Consider the following 13,291-nt stretch of genomic DNA (forward strand, 5'->3'; position numbering starts at 1 on the left):
ACTGTATATGTGCTCCACATGAACTTGCTGAACTTCAGCTTCCAGCGATTTCCCCCAGCGTTTATTTCTGCAATTTCTGCAGGTATTTTGCTCATCTCTGCAAACTCCGGCTGATTGTGTGCCTCCACACCTACAACATGAGCTGATAATGGAAACAAAAGGTCCCTTGCCAGTCGATCGTCTCTGACTGCCTCTGTGACTGTCCTTAAGTGCGCCATTAACAGGTGTTGATGGCCCCATTACTGGCCGCATTGTCCCTTGCAATGGCATGAATCGCCGTTCGGCTAGCCATTGTCTCTGTCGAACTCCTCCTCTGGGCTCGACTACATGATGGGGCATGCCCAATTGCCCTTGTCTGCCTGGCGAACTGTTGATTCTCTGTCCCAACCATTCCTTAACACAGTACCTCTCGTCTGCTCTGCTAGTGGCCATGCTCACGTGGTTTAAATACCAGTTTCTCGTCGCCATTGATACGTCCTTACTATACAGTATAAATGCACCCAAGGCCCATACTTGAGAGAAGGTCAGTTTGTGACCTGTCCTTTATTCCATAGCACTCAAGTGATGAAGGTGGGTGGAGCTTCCCCTTTTATACCTGAAGATCCAGGTTAGGAGTGTCTCCCAAAAGTTTGCCACCTAGTGGTCATTGTTCTCACAGTGTACAACTTGTCAGTTTATACATGGGTTACAATGCTGGTTGAATACATGACGGTGGCAACGCCCTCGCTCTAAGCACTGGCACCTGCTCGACCATCTCATCGTCCGAGCCAGGGGTCGCAAGGATGTGTGCATCACCTGTGCCATGACAGGAGCTGACGACTGCTGGAAGGACCACCGCCTAATCCGATCGATCATTGACATCAACGTAGCCCCAAAGCGAAGGGGGCAGCAGAAGCAGTGTCGCAAAAAAGTCAATGCCGGGGCACTTCAGGACCCAGCTAAGAGAGCCCTTGACAGTCAGCGCCTCACAGCTAACCTGGCATGCCTTGATGACCCCGCGATGCAGAATGCCCACAGCGCTTGGTCTGCCCTCCAGGCCTTCATAACCAGTGTCTGCAAGGAGACGCTCAGTCACTCAACCAGGAAACACCAGGACTGGGTTGATGAGAATGATCAGGAGATTCCAAAACTAATAGACTGCAAGCGCAGGGCATTTCTGAGCCTTAAACAGCAACCCAACTCGGGAACAGCAAAGCAGCATTACAGACGGCTAAAGACTAAGGTCCAACAAAAACCCGGGTCCTAAAGAACAGGTGGTGGATGGAGAAAGCACAGGAGATATAGCAGATGGCTGACTGCCATGATATGCGAGGATTCTTCACCGCAGTCAAGGCCACATACGGACCAAACTCCCAAGGCCCCACCCCACTCCTGGCCAAGAACTGGGAAACACTCATCAAGGCCACTGAGGCAGTCAGGGCCCGCTGGAAGGAACACTTCGAAGATCTCCTCAACCGAGACTCTGCTTTTGACTCGAGTGTTGTCGACTCCATTCCACAGCATGCTACCTGCCACCACCTCAGTAAGACCCCAACACTGCATGAGGTCGAAAAGGCCAAAAGGCCAGAAGACAGCTAAATGACAACAAGGCTATGGGAGCGGATGGAATCCCTGCTGAGGCACTTAAGTATGGTGGAGAGGCACTACTGGTGCGAATACACGACCTCATCTCACTCATCTGGAGGGAGAAGAGCATGCCAGGAAATCTTAGAGATGCAGTGATTGTGACCATCTTTAAAATGGGGGACAAGTTCGACTGCAGCAACTACAGAGGAATCTCCCTGCTATCAACCACTGGGAAAGTTGTCGCTAGAGTCCTTCTCAACTGTCTTCTCCCCGTGGCCGAGGAGCTCCTTCCAGAGTCGCAGTGTGGATTTCGTCCCCTCCGAGGCACAACAGACATGATTTTTGCAGCACGACAGCTGCAGGAAAAATGCAGGGAACAGTGCCAGCCCTTATACATGGCCTTCTTCGACCTTGCAAAGGCCTTTGACAGTGTCAACCGCAAGGGTCTATGAAGCGTCCTGCTCCATTTTGGATGCCCCTAAAAGTACGTCACCATACTTCGCCTGCTCCACGACGACAAGCAAGCCGTGATCCTTACCAACGGATCCATCATAGACCCAATTCATGTCCGGACTGGGGTCAAGCAGGGTTGCGTCATCGCCCCAACCCTCTTCTCAATCTTCCTCACTGCCATGCTCCATCTCACAGTATATAAGCTCCCCACTGGAGGGGAACTAAACTACAGAACCAGTGGGAAGCTGTTCAACCTTCGCCATCTCCAGTCCAGGTCCAAGACCACTCCAATGTCTGTCATCGAGCTACAGTACGCGGACGACGCCTGTGTCTGTGCACACACAGAGGCTGAACTCCAGGACATAGTCAACCTATTTACCGAGGTGTATGAAAGCATGGGCCTTTCGCTAAACATCCGTAAACAAAGGTCCTCCACCAGCCTGTTCTCGCCGCACAGCACTGCCCCCCAAACATCAAGATCCACTACGTGGCCCTGGACAACGTGGACCACTTCCCCTATCTCGGGAGCCTCCTATCAACAAGAGCAGGCACTGATGATGAGATCCAACACCGCCTCCAGTGCGCCAGTGCAGCCTTCGGCAGCCTGAGGAAAAGAGTGTTTGAAGATCAGTCCCTCAAAACTGTCACCAAGCTCATGGTCTACAGGGCCGTAGTAATACCCGCCTTCCTTTATGGCTCAGAGACATGGACCATGTACAGTAGACACCGCAAGTCGCTGGAGAAATACCACCAGCGATGTCTCAGCAAGATCCTGCAAAACCCCTGGGAGGACAGACGCACAAACATTAGCGTCCTCGTCCAGGCCAACATCCCCAGCATTGAAACACTGACCACACTTGATCAGCTCTACTGGGCAGGCCACATAGTTCGCATGCCAGACACGAGACTCCCAAAGCAAGCACTCTACTCGGAACTCGTCCACGGCAAATGAGCCAAAGACAGACAGAGAAAATGTTACAAGGACACCCTCAAAGCCTCCCTGATAAAGTGCGACATCCCCACTGACACCTGGGAGTCCTTGGCCGTAGACCACCCTAAGTGGAGGAAGTACATTCGGGAGGGCGCTAAGCTCCTCGTATCGTCGCCGAGAGCATGCAGAAATCAAGCGCAGGCAGCGGAAGGAGCGTGCGGCAAACCAGGCTCCCTGCCCACCCTTTCCCTCAATGACTTTCTGTCCCATCAGTGACAGAGACTGTGGTTCTCGTATTGGACGGTACAGCCACCTAAAAACTCATGCTAAGAGTGGAAGCAAGTCTTCCTCGATTCCGAGGGACTGCCTATGATCAGGTAGTCCCAAAGTTCAACCAATTTTGGTCCTCGGGTTTCATTTAAATGAAACCGGCGAGTTATGGACACCTAGTGGAAATCGGCAGGCAGCTCGGCGACAAATACAATTTGAATTTTGGACCACTGCATTGCCAGCAGCAGTCTTCAGGTAGGTCCTGAAAAAAGACAATCGGAGAATCGGGAATGTGATCTGAAGGGGGCGACCGGGAGACTGAGCATGCAATCGAGAGGAAGGGGAGGTAACCAGGAGAGTGGGTATGTGATCAAGAGGGAGGGAAAGGTAGAAATCGGGGGAGGGGACGAGCTTGAGTGTAGAGGATTCAGCAATCAGGAATCGGAGGGAGGCAAAGAGGTGTTAAGGCACCCTATTTGCACATGTCTGTTTCAGTCATGTGCCCTGGACGCCTTTCTTTTGCCTATAGCAATATGGCAGGCAGCACACTTCTGGCACGTGCCTGTTTTGTAACCAAAAATCAGGTATCATCATCAGATTTATAGGTCAAGAAGTACAATTCTTAGCTGGACATTGTTAAGGTACTGTGCAACTGACAAAAAAAAATTAACTAACATCCCAGCTGCTTTTTAAGTTTATATTACAGTGCCCTTGAAATCCGGGTCAGCTGCTTCCGCAGGCAATTGACTGAAAAAGTTAAAAAAGATGCGCACTTACCTGTTCCTGCTGCGCCCACGAGAGATTCCGGTTATGAGGCCTCCACTCACTGGCGTCAGAGCACATGCACGTCAGGACGTCCATAAGTTGGGGCTGCAGTCACATGGCTCTGGGCAGCCAATCCAGGTAAAGTATATACTCATTCATACTAATGGGAACTCCGTAAGTTGGAGTTCCCATTATTATGATTGAGAAACAGCACCCAAACACCCAAAAATAAAAATAAAATATAGAAAAAATACACCACATATTTAACATTAATTTAAATTAAAGTTATTTATGTCTTATAAAAAATATATACTTTTCTGATTTTTTAAAAAGGTTTTAAAATTATGGTTTAAAATAAACTTACCTTAGTGGGCAGGGTTTTTAACAATAAAATGTGTTTTAAAATGTTATTTTACAATGTTTTTGTGTGTTTTAAAACTCTTACACCTGTAAAAGTAGGCTATGTGCCTGTTTTTATCAGGCGCAAGAGTTTTCAGGAGATTTCCTGTGTAAGATATGGGTAAATACCGCAATCTTGCCCATGCGAACATCCTGGCTCCCAAGATGCGCATTGTGCGCTGAAAACCGGCTTTTGCGATGCTTTCCCGGGTCCCTACACACTCCGTACGGACCCGGGGAGGCCGGGATTTCCAGGCCAGTGTCTTCATAAGTTATCCCTGTACAGCAAAATTCATTTGAAAATAAAAATAAATGTAACTTGTGCTGAATGCAAAATAGGGACCTAGTAATTGGCCCACGTAATGCCACGAGTTCTCATTTCAATCTGGTCTAAAAATGGCAGCCTCCCCTCTAGCGCCCTTCTCTGGCGCGGAAATTGGTGAGTGCCTTAGCGCTGCCGACAGCAACACTGGCCTAGGACATATAAATTAAGAGAGGGTGAAATCAGTTAGCATGCAACACTGACTTAACGTTACCTCAGTGAACTTCGATCTTAATGCTGAGTTCAGCGCCGAGTCTTAAGCTTGCCATGAAAACCCAATGTTCAGCAGACTGACAGAGACACTGCCTTAAAGGGACACACACATTTTTCATGTAAGTATGCATTTAAGCTTTTGGACTCAATATTTTTTATTTTATTGAAGTAGTGGCTTATTGCAGTGCACGTTTAAAGGCTTTTGAATTATGCTGAGGGTGCAGGGAGGCCTCATCACCATCATAGGCAGCCCCTCGAAATCGAGGAAGACTTGCTTACACTCTAAAAGTGAGCTATTAGGTGACTGAACAGTCCAATTTGGGAATTACAGTCTCTGTCACAGGTGGTACAGACAGTCGTTGAAGGAAAGGGTGGGTGGTGAGTCTAGTTTACCACACGCTCCTTCCGTTGCCTGCGCTTGGTTTCTGCATGCTCTGGGCGACGAGACTCAAGGTGCTCAGCGCTCTCCGGAAGCTCTTCCTCCACTTAGGGCGGTCTTTGGCCAGGGACTCCCAGGTGCCGGTGGGGATGTTGTATTTTTCAAGGAGGCTTTGAGGGTGTCCTTGAAACGTTTCCTCTGCCCACCTGGGGCTCGCTTGCCATATAGGAGTTCCGAGTAAAGCGCTTGCTTTTGGAGTCTTGTGTCGGGCGTGCGGACAATGTGACCCGTCCAACGGAACTGGTCGAGTATGCTCAGTGCTTCAATGCTGGGGATGTTGACCTGATCGAGGACACTAACGTTGGTGCACCTGTCCTCCCAGGGAATTTGCAGGATCTTGCGGAGACATCGTTGGTGATATTTCTCCAGTGATTTGAGGCGTCTACTGTATATGGTCCACGTCTCTGAGCCATACAGGAGGGCAGGTAACACTGCAGCCTTGTAGATCATGAGCCTGGTGCCAGATTTGAGGCCATGATCTTCGAAAACTCTTCCTCAAGCCGCTGAAAGCTGTACTGACACACTGGAGGCAGTGTTGAACCTCGTCGTTGACGTCTGATCTTGCTAATAATAGGCTCCCAAGGTATGGAAAGTGGTTCATGTTTTCCAGGGCTGTGCCGTGGATCTTGATGACTGGGGGCAGTGCTGTGTGATGGGGTCAGGTTGGTGGAGGACCTTTGTGTTAGGTATGTTTAGTGTAAGGCCCATGCTTTCGTACGCCTCAGTAAAGATGTTGACTATGACTTGGAGTTCAGTCTCTGAATGTGCGCAGACGCGAGCATCATCCATGTACTGTAGCTCGACGACAGAGAATGGGACGGTCTTGGATCTGGCCGAGAGAAGACGAAGGTTGAACAGGTTCCCACTGGTTCTGTAGTTTAGTTCCACTCCAGCTTGCTGAGTGTGAGGTGGAGCATTGCAGCAAGGAAGATCGAGAAGAGGGTTGGCGCGATGACGCAGCCCTGCTTGACCCTGGTCCGGACGTGGAATGGGTCTGTGGTGGATCCGTTGGTCAGGATCATGGCATGCATATTGTCGTGGAGCAGGTGGAGGATGGCGACAAATTTTTGGGGGCAGCCGAAACGGAAGAGAATGCTCCATAGTCCCTCACGGTTAACAGTGTCGAAGGCCTTTATAAGGTCAAAGAAGGCCATGTACAAGGGTTGGTGTTATGCCCTGAATTTCTCTTGCAGTTGTCGTGCCATAAAGATCATGTCTGCTGGATGCTTGCAAAGCCATATTGGTAAAGGAAGTCCTCTGAGAAGACAGAAAATGCTGGAAATACTCAGCAGGTCAGGCAACACCTGTGGGAGTTCACATCTCAGGTCCTGCTTTTTAATCACGTCAAAATGCTACCTAACTTGCTGAGTATTTCCAGCAATTCCAGGGCGGGAGAGCAAGACATGCATACGAAAAGGAGGATAACGTATGAGGATACCAGCATCTTGTAGCCCCACTACTGGCCAAGGCTCAGCCATGGCCCTGCCAAGAATGGGCAGCACCATTTCCTCCAAGGGGGTGAGGTAAAGCTAGGAAAGGGAGGTGTGCCTTGTGATTGGTACAGATTGTTGGTATTTTAGTGATTGGTGGGGAGGAGTCGTGCATTGAGAAGTGTGTGAGGCTAGTGATGCAGTTAGTAGCAGATGGCTTTTGAAGATGCATTCACTGACCTTGGCTACTTGTCTGAGGTTATGAAGCTGGAGCCAGGGGTTGGCAGTGACACTGCTGCCAGTGACGGCCTCGGTGATGTGTTCTTTATGGAGGGGCTACTGGCCCCTGTGGGTAGAGTACCTTTCTTGCAGTGTTGACTCCCTGCACAAAGCTAGAATGCTGCGAGTGAGACCCTGGGCACTCCTTCCCTGGCTTGATGAACCATTTGTGTTAGTGCTGAAGCAATTTTCTGATTTTTTTTGGGGGTGCAGAAGGCAATTCAGCATGAAGACCTGAAGACTACCATTTGGGAATCCCTTTTAATGTTATTTTTTTTTTTCATAAAACAGTTCAGCTGTAAAGGCTCAAAATTGCATATTCTTAAATTATTTTGCAGTAATAGTGCAGAGGACGAATTAATGGAATGTATACAAGATAGTTTTCTAGATCAGTATCTTGAGGAACCAACTAGGGAACAGGCGATTTTAGATCTAGTATTGTGCAAGAAGAAAAGGTTAATTAATAAACTTGTAGTAAAGGGGCCTTTGGGGAAGAGTGACCATAATATGATAACATTTTATGTTGAGTTTGAAAGTGAATTTGTTAATTCAGAAACTAGAAACCTAGAAAATAGGTGCAGGAGTAGGCCATTCAGCCCTTTGAGCCTGCACCATCATTCAATATGTTCATGGCTGATCATGCAACATTAGTATCCCATTCCTGCTTTCTCTCCATACCCCTTGATCCCTTTAACCATAAGGGCCACATCTAACTTCCTTTTGAATATATCTAACCACCTGGCCTCAACAACTTTCTGTGGTAGAGAATTGTACAGGTTCACAATCCTCTGAGTAAAGAAGTTTCTCCTCATCTCGGTCCTAAATGGCTTACCCCTTATCCTTAGACTGTGACCCCTGTTTCTGGACTTCCCCAACACCAGGAACATTCTTCCTGCATCTAATCTGTCCAGTCCTGTCAGAATTTTATATGTTTCTATGAGATCCCCTCTCATTCTTCTAAATTCCAGTGAATATAAGCCTAGTCGATCCAGTCTTTCTTCATATGTCAGTCCAACCATTCCAGAAATCAGTCTGGTGAACCTTCGCTGCACTCCCTCAATAGCAAGAATGTCCTTCCTCAGATTAGGAGACCAAAACTGTACACAATATTCAAGGTGTGGCCTCACCAAGGCCCTGTACAACTGCAGTAAGACCTCCCTGCTCCTATACTCAAATCCCCTAGCTATGAAGGGCAGCATGCCATTTGCCTTCTTCACCACCTGCTGTACCTGCATGCCAACTTTCAATGACTGATGTACCATGACGCCCAAGTCTCGTTGCACCTCCCCTTTTCCAAATCTGTCACCATTTAGATAATATTCTGCATTCCTGTTTTTGCCACCAAAGTGGATAAACTCACATTTATCTACATTATACTGCATCTGCCATGCATTTGCCCACTCACCTAACCTGTCCAAGTCACCCTGCAGCCTCTTAGCATCCTCTTCACAGTTCACACTGCCACCCAGCTTAGTGTCATCTGCAAACTTGGAGATATTACAGTCAAGTCCTTTATCTAAATCATTAATGTATACTGTAAATAGCTGGGGTCCCAGCACTGAACCTTGCGGTACCTTACTGCCTGCCATTTTGAAAAGGACCCGTTTATTCCGACTCTCTGCTTCCTGTCTGCCAACCAGTTCTCTATCCACATCAGTACATTACCCCAAATACCATGTGCTTTAATTTTGCACACTAATCTCTTGTACAGGTCCTTGTCAAAAGCCTTTTGAAAGTCCAAATATACCACATCCATTGGTTCTTCCTTGTCCACTCTACTAGTTACATCCTCAAAAAATTCTAGATTTGTCAAGCATGATTTCCCTTTCATAAATCCATGCTGACTTAGAACATAAAAATTTGGAACAGGATTAGGCCATCTAGCCCCTCGAGCCTGCTCCGCCACTCAACAAGATCATGGCTGATCTGGCCGTGGACCCAGCTCCACTTACCCACCCGCTCCCCATAAGCCTTAATTCCCTTATTGGTTAAAAATCTATTTATCTGTGATTTGAATACATTCAATGAGCTAGCCTCAACTGCTTCCTTGGGCAGAGAATTCCACAGATTCACAACCTTCTGGGAGAAGAAATTCCTTCTCAACTCGGTTTTAAATTGGCTCCCCCGTATTTTGAGGCTGCGGCCCCTAGTTCTAGTCTCCCCGACCAGTGGAAACAACCTCTCTGCCTCTATCTTGTCTATCGCTTTCATTATTTTAAATGTTTCTATAAGATCACCTCTCATCCTTCTGAACTCCAACGAGTAAAGACCCAATCTACTCAATCTATCATCATAAGGCAACCCCCTCATCTCCGGAATCGGCCTAGTGAATCGTCTCTGTAGACCCTCCAAGTTAGTCTATCCTTCCTTAAGTAAGGTGACCAAAACTGCATGCAGTACTCCAGGTGCGGCCTCACCAATACCCTGTACAGTTGCAGCAGGACTCCCTGCTTTTGTACTCCATTCCCCTCGTAATGAAGGCCAACATTCCATTCGCCTTCCTGATTACCTGCTGCACCTGCAAACTAACTTTCACTCTCAACTTTGCCATCCTCGCCTGCCGTCCGGACACGCCATGGCGTACCATCTTGCCATCCGGAGGAGGCGGGGGTCCCCGATGGAGGGCACTCTACGCAGGGGTCCTCCCACTATTTATCGGGGACTTGGCCTGGAGGGTGGTGCACGGAGCAGTGCCGTGCAATAAATTTTTAAGCCGGTTCACGGGCTCCCAGGCCGCCTGCAATTTCTGCGGTCTGGAAGAGTCCGTGTTCCATGTTTTTATTGAGTGCACGAGGTTGCAGCCCCTGTTTTGTTATTTAAAGGGGCTGCTCCTGAAATTCTGGCTGCACTTCAGTCCCACACTCCTGATCTTCGGGCACCCTGTGCGGAGGAGAGCGGGTAGGTCCGAGGGCCTCCTCGTAGGACTGCTCCTGGGCACGGCCAAGGGTGCCATCAGCCGTTCCAGGCAGCGGGCGGTCGAGGGGGTCGTTCAGCCAGACTGCCTGCCTCTCTTCCGCGCATACATCCAGTCCAGGGTGTCCTTGGAGATGGAGCACGCGGTGTCCAACAGTACGCTCGCAGCCTTCCGCGAGAGGTGGGCACCGGAGGGACTGGAGTGCATCATCACGCCCGGCAACCAAATTTTAATTTGATTTTATGTTTTTAAGTTAATTTGTTTTAATTGCCGGTGCTTTTAGTGCCCCCCTCCCCTTTTATAGGGGGCACTTGGAGAAAAAATTCGATTCTGTGCCCAAAAAAATTTTTTAAAAAAATAAAAAAAGGGCCTTGTAAATGTTGGTGTTTCCCCCAGATCGGGGGGCACGGTTTAATGTTTTTTGTTTGCTCCTAAAAGAGTTTCATGCACAAGGATCCCCAGGTCCCTCTGCACCGCAGCATGTTGTAATTTCTCCCCATTCAAATAATATTTCCTTTTACTGTTTTACCGATCCTGTCACTGCTTTCCAAAATGCGCTGCTATTACATCCTTAATAAATGATTCCAACATTTTCCCCACTACCAATGTCAGGCTAACTGGTCTACAATTCCCTGTTTTCTCTCTTCATCCTTTTTTAAAAAGTGGGGTTACATTAGTTACCCTCCAACCTATAGGAACTGGTCCAGAGTCAATAGAATGTTGGAAAATGACCACCAATGCATCCACTATTTCTAGGGCCACTTCCTTAAGTACTCTGGGATGCAGACTATCAGGCCCTGGGGATTTATTGGCCTTCAATCCCATCAATTTCCCTAACACCATTTCCTGACTAATAAGGATTTCCTTCAGTTCAGTTCCTCCTTTTCGCTCGACCCTTGGTCCCCTAGTATTTCCGGAAGGTTATTTGTGTCTTCCTTAGTGAAGACAGAACCAAAGTATTTGTTCAATTGGTCTGCCATTTCTTTGTTCCCCATTATAAATTCACCTGATTCTGACTGCAAGGGACCTACATTTGTCTTCACTAATCTTTTTCTCTTCACATATCTATCGAAGCTTTTGCAGTCAGTTTTTATGTTCCCTGCAAGCTTACTCTCATACTCCACTTTCCCCCTCCTAATTAAACCCCTTGTCCTCCTCTGCTGAATGCTAAATTTCTCCCAGTCCTCAGGTTTTCTGCCTTTTCTGGCCAATTTATATGCCTCTTCCTTGGATATCCCTAATTTCCCTTGTTAGCCACGATTGAGCCACCTTCCCCGTTTTATTTTTACGCCAGACAGGGATGTACAATTGTTGAAGTTCATCCATGTGATCCACCATCAACTTTTTAAGTATCATTCGCCAGTCTATCCTAGCCAATTCACATCTCAAACCATCGAAGTTAGCTTTCTTTAAGTTCAGGACCCTAGTCTCTGAATTAACACTGTCACTCTCCATCTTAATGAAGAATTCTACCATATTATGGTCACTCTTCCCGAAGGGGCCTCGCACAACAAGATTGCTCATTAATCTTCTCTCATTACACAACACCCAGTCTAGGATGGCCAACTCTCTCGTTGGTTCCTCGACATCGTGGTCTAGAAAACCATCCCTTATACACTCCAGGAAATCCTCCTCCACCGTATTGCTACCAGTTTGGTTAGCCCAATCTATATGTAGATTAAAGTCACCCAGGATAACTGCTGTACCTTTATTGCACGCATCCCTAATTTCCTGCTTGATGCCATCCCCAACCTCACTATTATTGTTTGGTGGTCTGTACACAACTCCCACTAGTGTTTTCTGCCCTTTGGTGTTCCGCAGCTATACCCATACAGATTCCACATCATCCAAGCTAATATCCTTCCCTACTCTTGCGTTAATCTCCTCTTTAACCAGCAAAGCTACCCCTCCTCCTTTTCCTTTCTGTCTATCCTTCCTGATTATTGAATACTCCTGGATGTTGAGTTCCCAGACTTGGTGACCCTGGAACCATGTCTCCGTAATCCCAATTACATCATATCCTATAACAGCTATCTGCACAGTTAATTTTATTACGAATGCTCCTCACATTGAGACACAGAGCCTTCAGGCTTGTTTTTTTAAACATTCTTCGTCCTTTTAGAATTATGTTGTAATGTGACCCTTATTGATTTTTGTCTTTGATTTCTTCTCCCTCCACTTTTCCTTATCGCCTTTCTACCTTTTGCTTCTGCTCCCATTTTACTTCCCTCTGTCTCCCTGCATAGTTTCCCATCCCCCTGCCATATTAGTTTAAACCCTCCCCAACAGCACTAGCAAACATTCCCCCTAGGACATCGGTTCCAGTACTGCCCAGGTGCAGACAGGCCGGTTTGTACTGGTTCCACCTCCCCCAGAACCGGTTCCAATGTCCCAGGAATTTGAATCCCTCCCTCTTGCACCATTCCTCAAGCCACGTATTCATCTAGCATGTGGCACTGGTAGCAATCCTGAGATTACTACCTTTGAGGTCCTACTTTTTAATTTAACACCTAGCTCCCTAAATTCAGCTTATAGGACCTCATCCCATTTTTTACCTATATCCATACCTATATGCACCTCGACAACTGGCTGTTCACCCTCCCCCTCCAGAATACCCTGCAGCCACTCTGAGACATGCTTGACCCTTGCACTAGGGAGGCAACATACCATCCTGGAGTCTCGATTGCAGCCGCAGATCTTAAATCTAGGATCTTAAATCTAAACAACGCAAACTACATAGGTATGAGGGGCGAGTTGGTTAAGGTAGATTGGGAAACTATATTAAAAGGTATGATGGTGGACAAGCAATGGATAGCATTTAAATAATTAATTCATAATTTACAACAAATATACATTCCTTTAAAGCACAAAAACCCAAACCTGGCCCAACCATGGCTAACAAGAGAAGTTAAAAATAGTATTAGATCAAAGGAAGTGGCTTATAATGTTGCCAAAAGAGTAGTAAGCCTGAGGATTGGGAGGATTTTACAATTCAGCAAAGGAGGACCAACAAATTGTTAAAGAAAGGACAAATAGAATTTGAGAATAAACTAGCAAGAGACATGTAACAGCTTCTATAGGTATGTAAAAAGGAAAAGATTAACAAAAGTAAATGTGGATCCCTTACAGGCTGAGACAAGAGAAATTATAATGAGGAATAAGGAAATGGCAAAGAAATTAAACAAATACTTAGTGCTATCTTCATGGAAGAAGAGGCAAAAAACTTGCTAGAAATAGTGGTGAATAGTGGAAAAACGGTCTGGTGGGAATGAGGAACTGAAAGATATTAGTTTGAGTAAAAAAATGGCAA

The 13,291-nt window shown here is 47.1% G+C and overlaps 1 protein-coding gene across 9 annotated transcripts in view; it reads right to left on the minus strand.

The window, feature by feature from the left end:
* Positions 1–13,291, minus strand: part of LOC139279957 (low choriolytic enzyme-like) — a 630,591-nt gene that overhangs the window by 379,859 nt on the left and 237,441 nt on the right. The gene's annotated exons all lie outside the window — the stretch shown is intronic.

The sequence above is a fragment of the Pristiophorus japonicus genome, chromosome 14 (genome assembly GCF_044704955.1).
Source record: "Pristiophorus japonicus isolate sPriJap1 chromosome 14, sPriJap1.hap1, whole genome shotgun sequence".
In the NCBI taxonomy this organism is placed as follows: Eukaryota; Metazoa; Chordata; class Chondrichthyes; family Pristiophoridae; genus Pristiophorus; species Pristiophorus japonicus.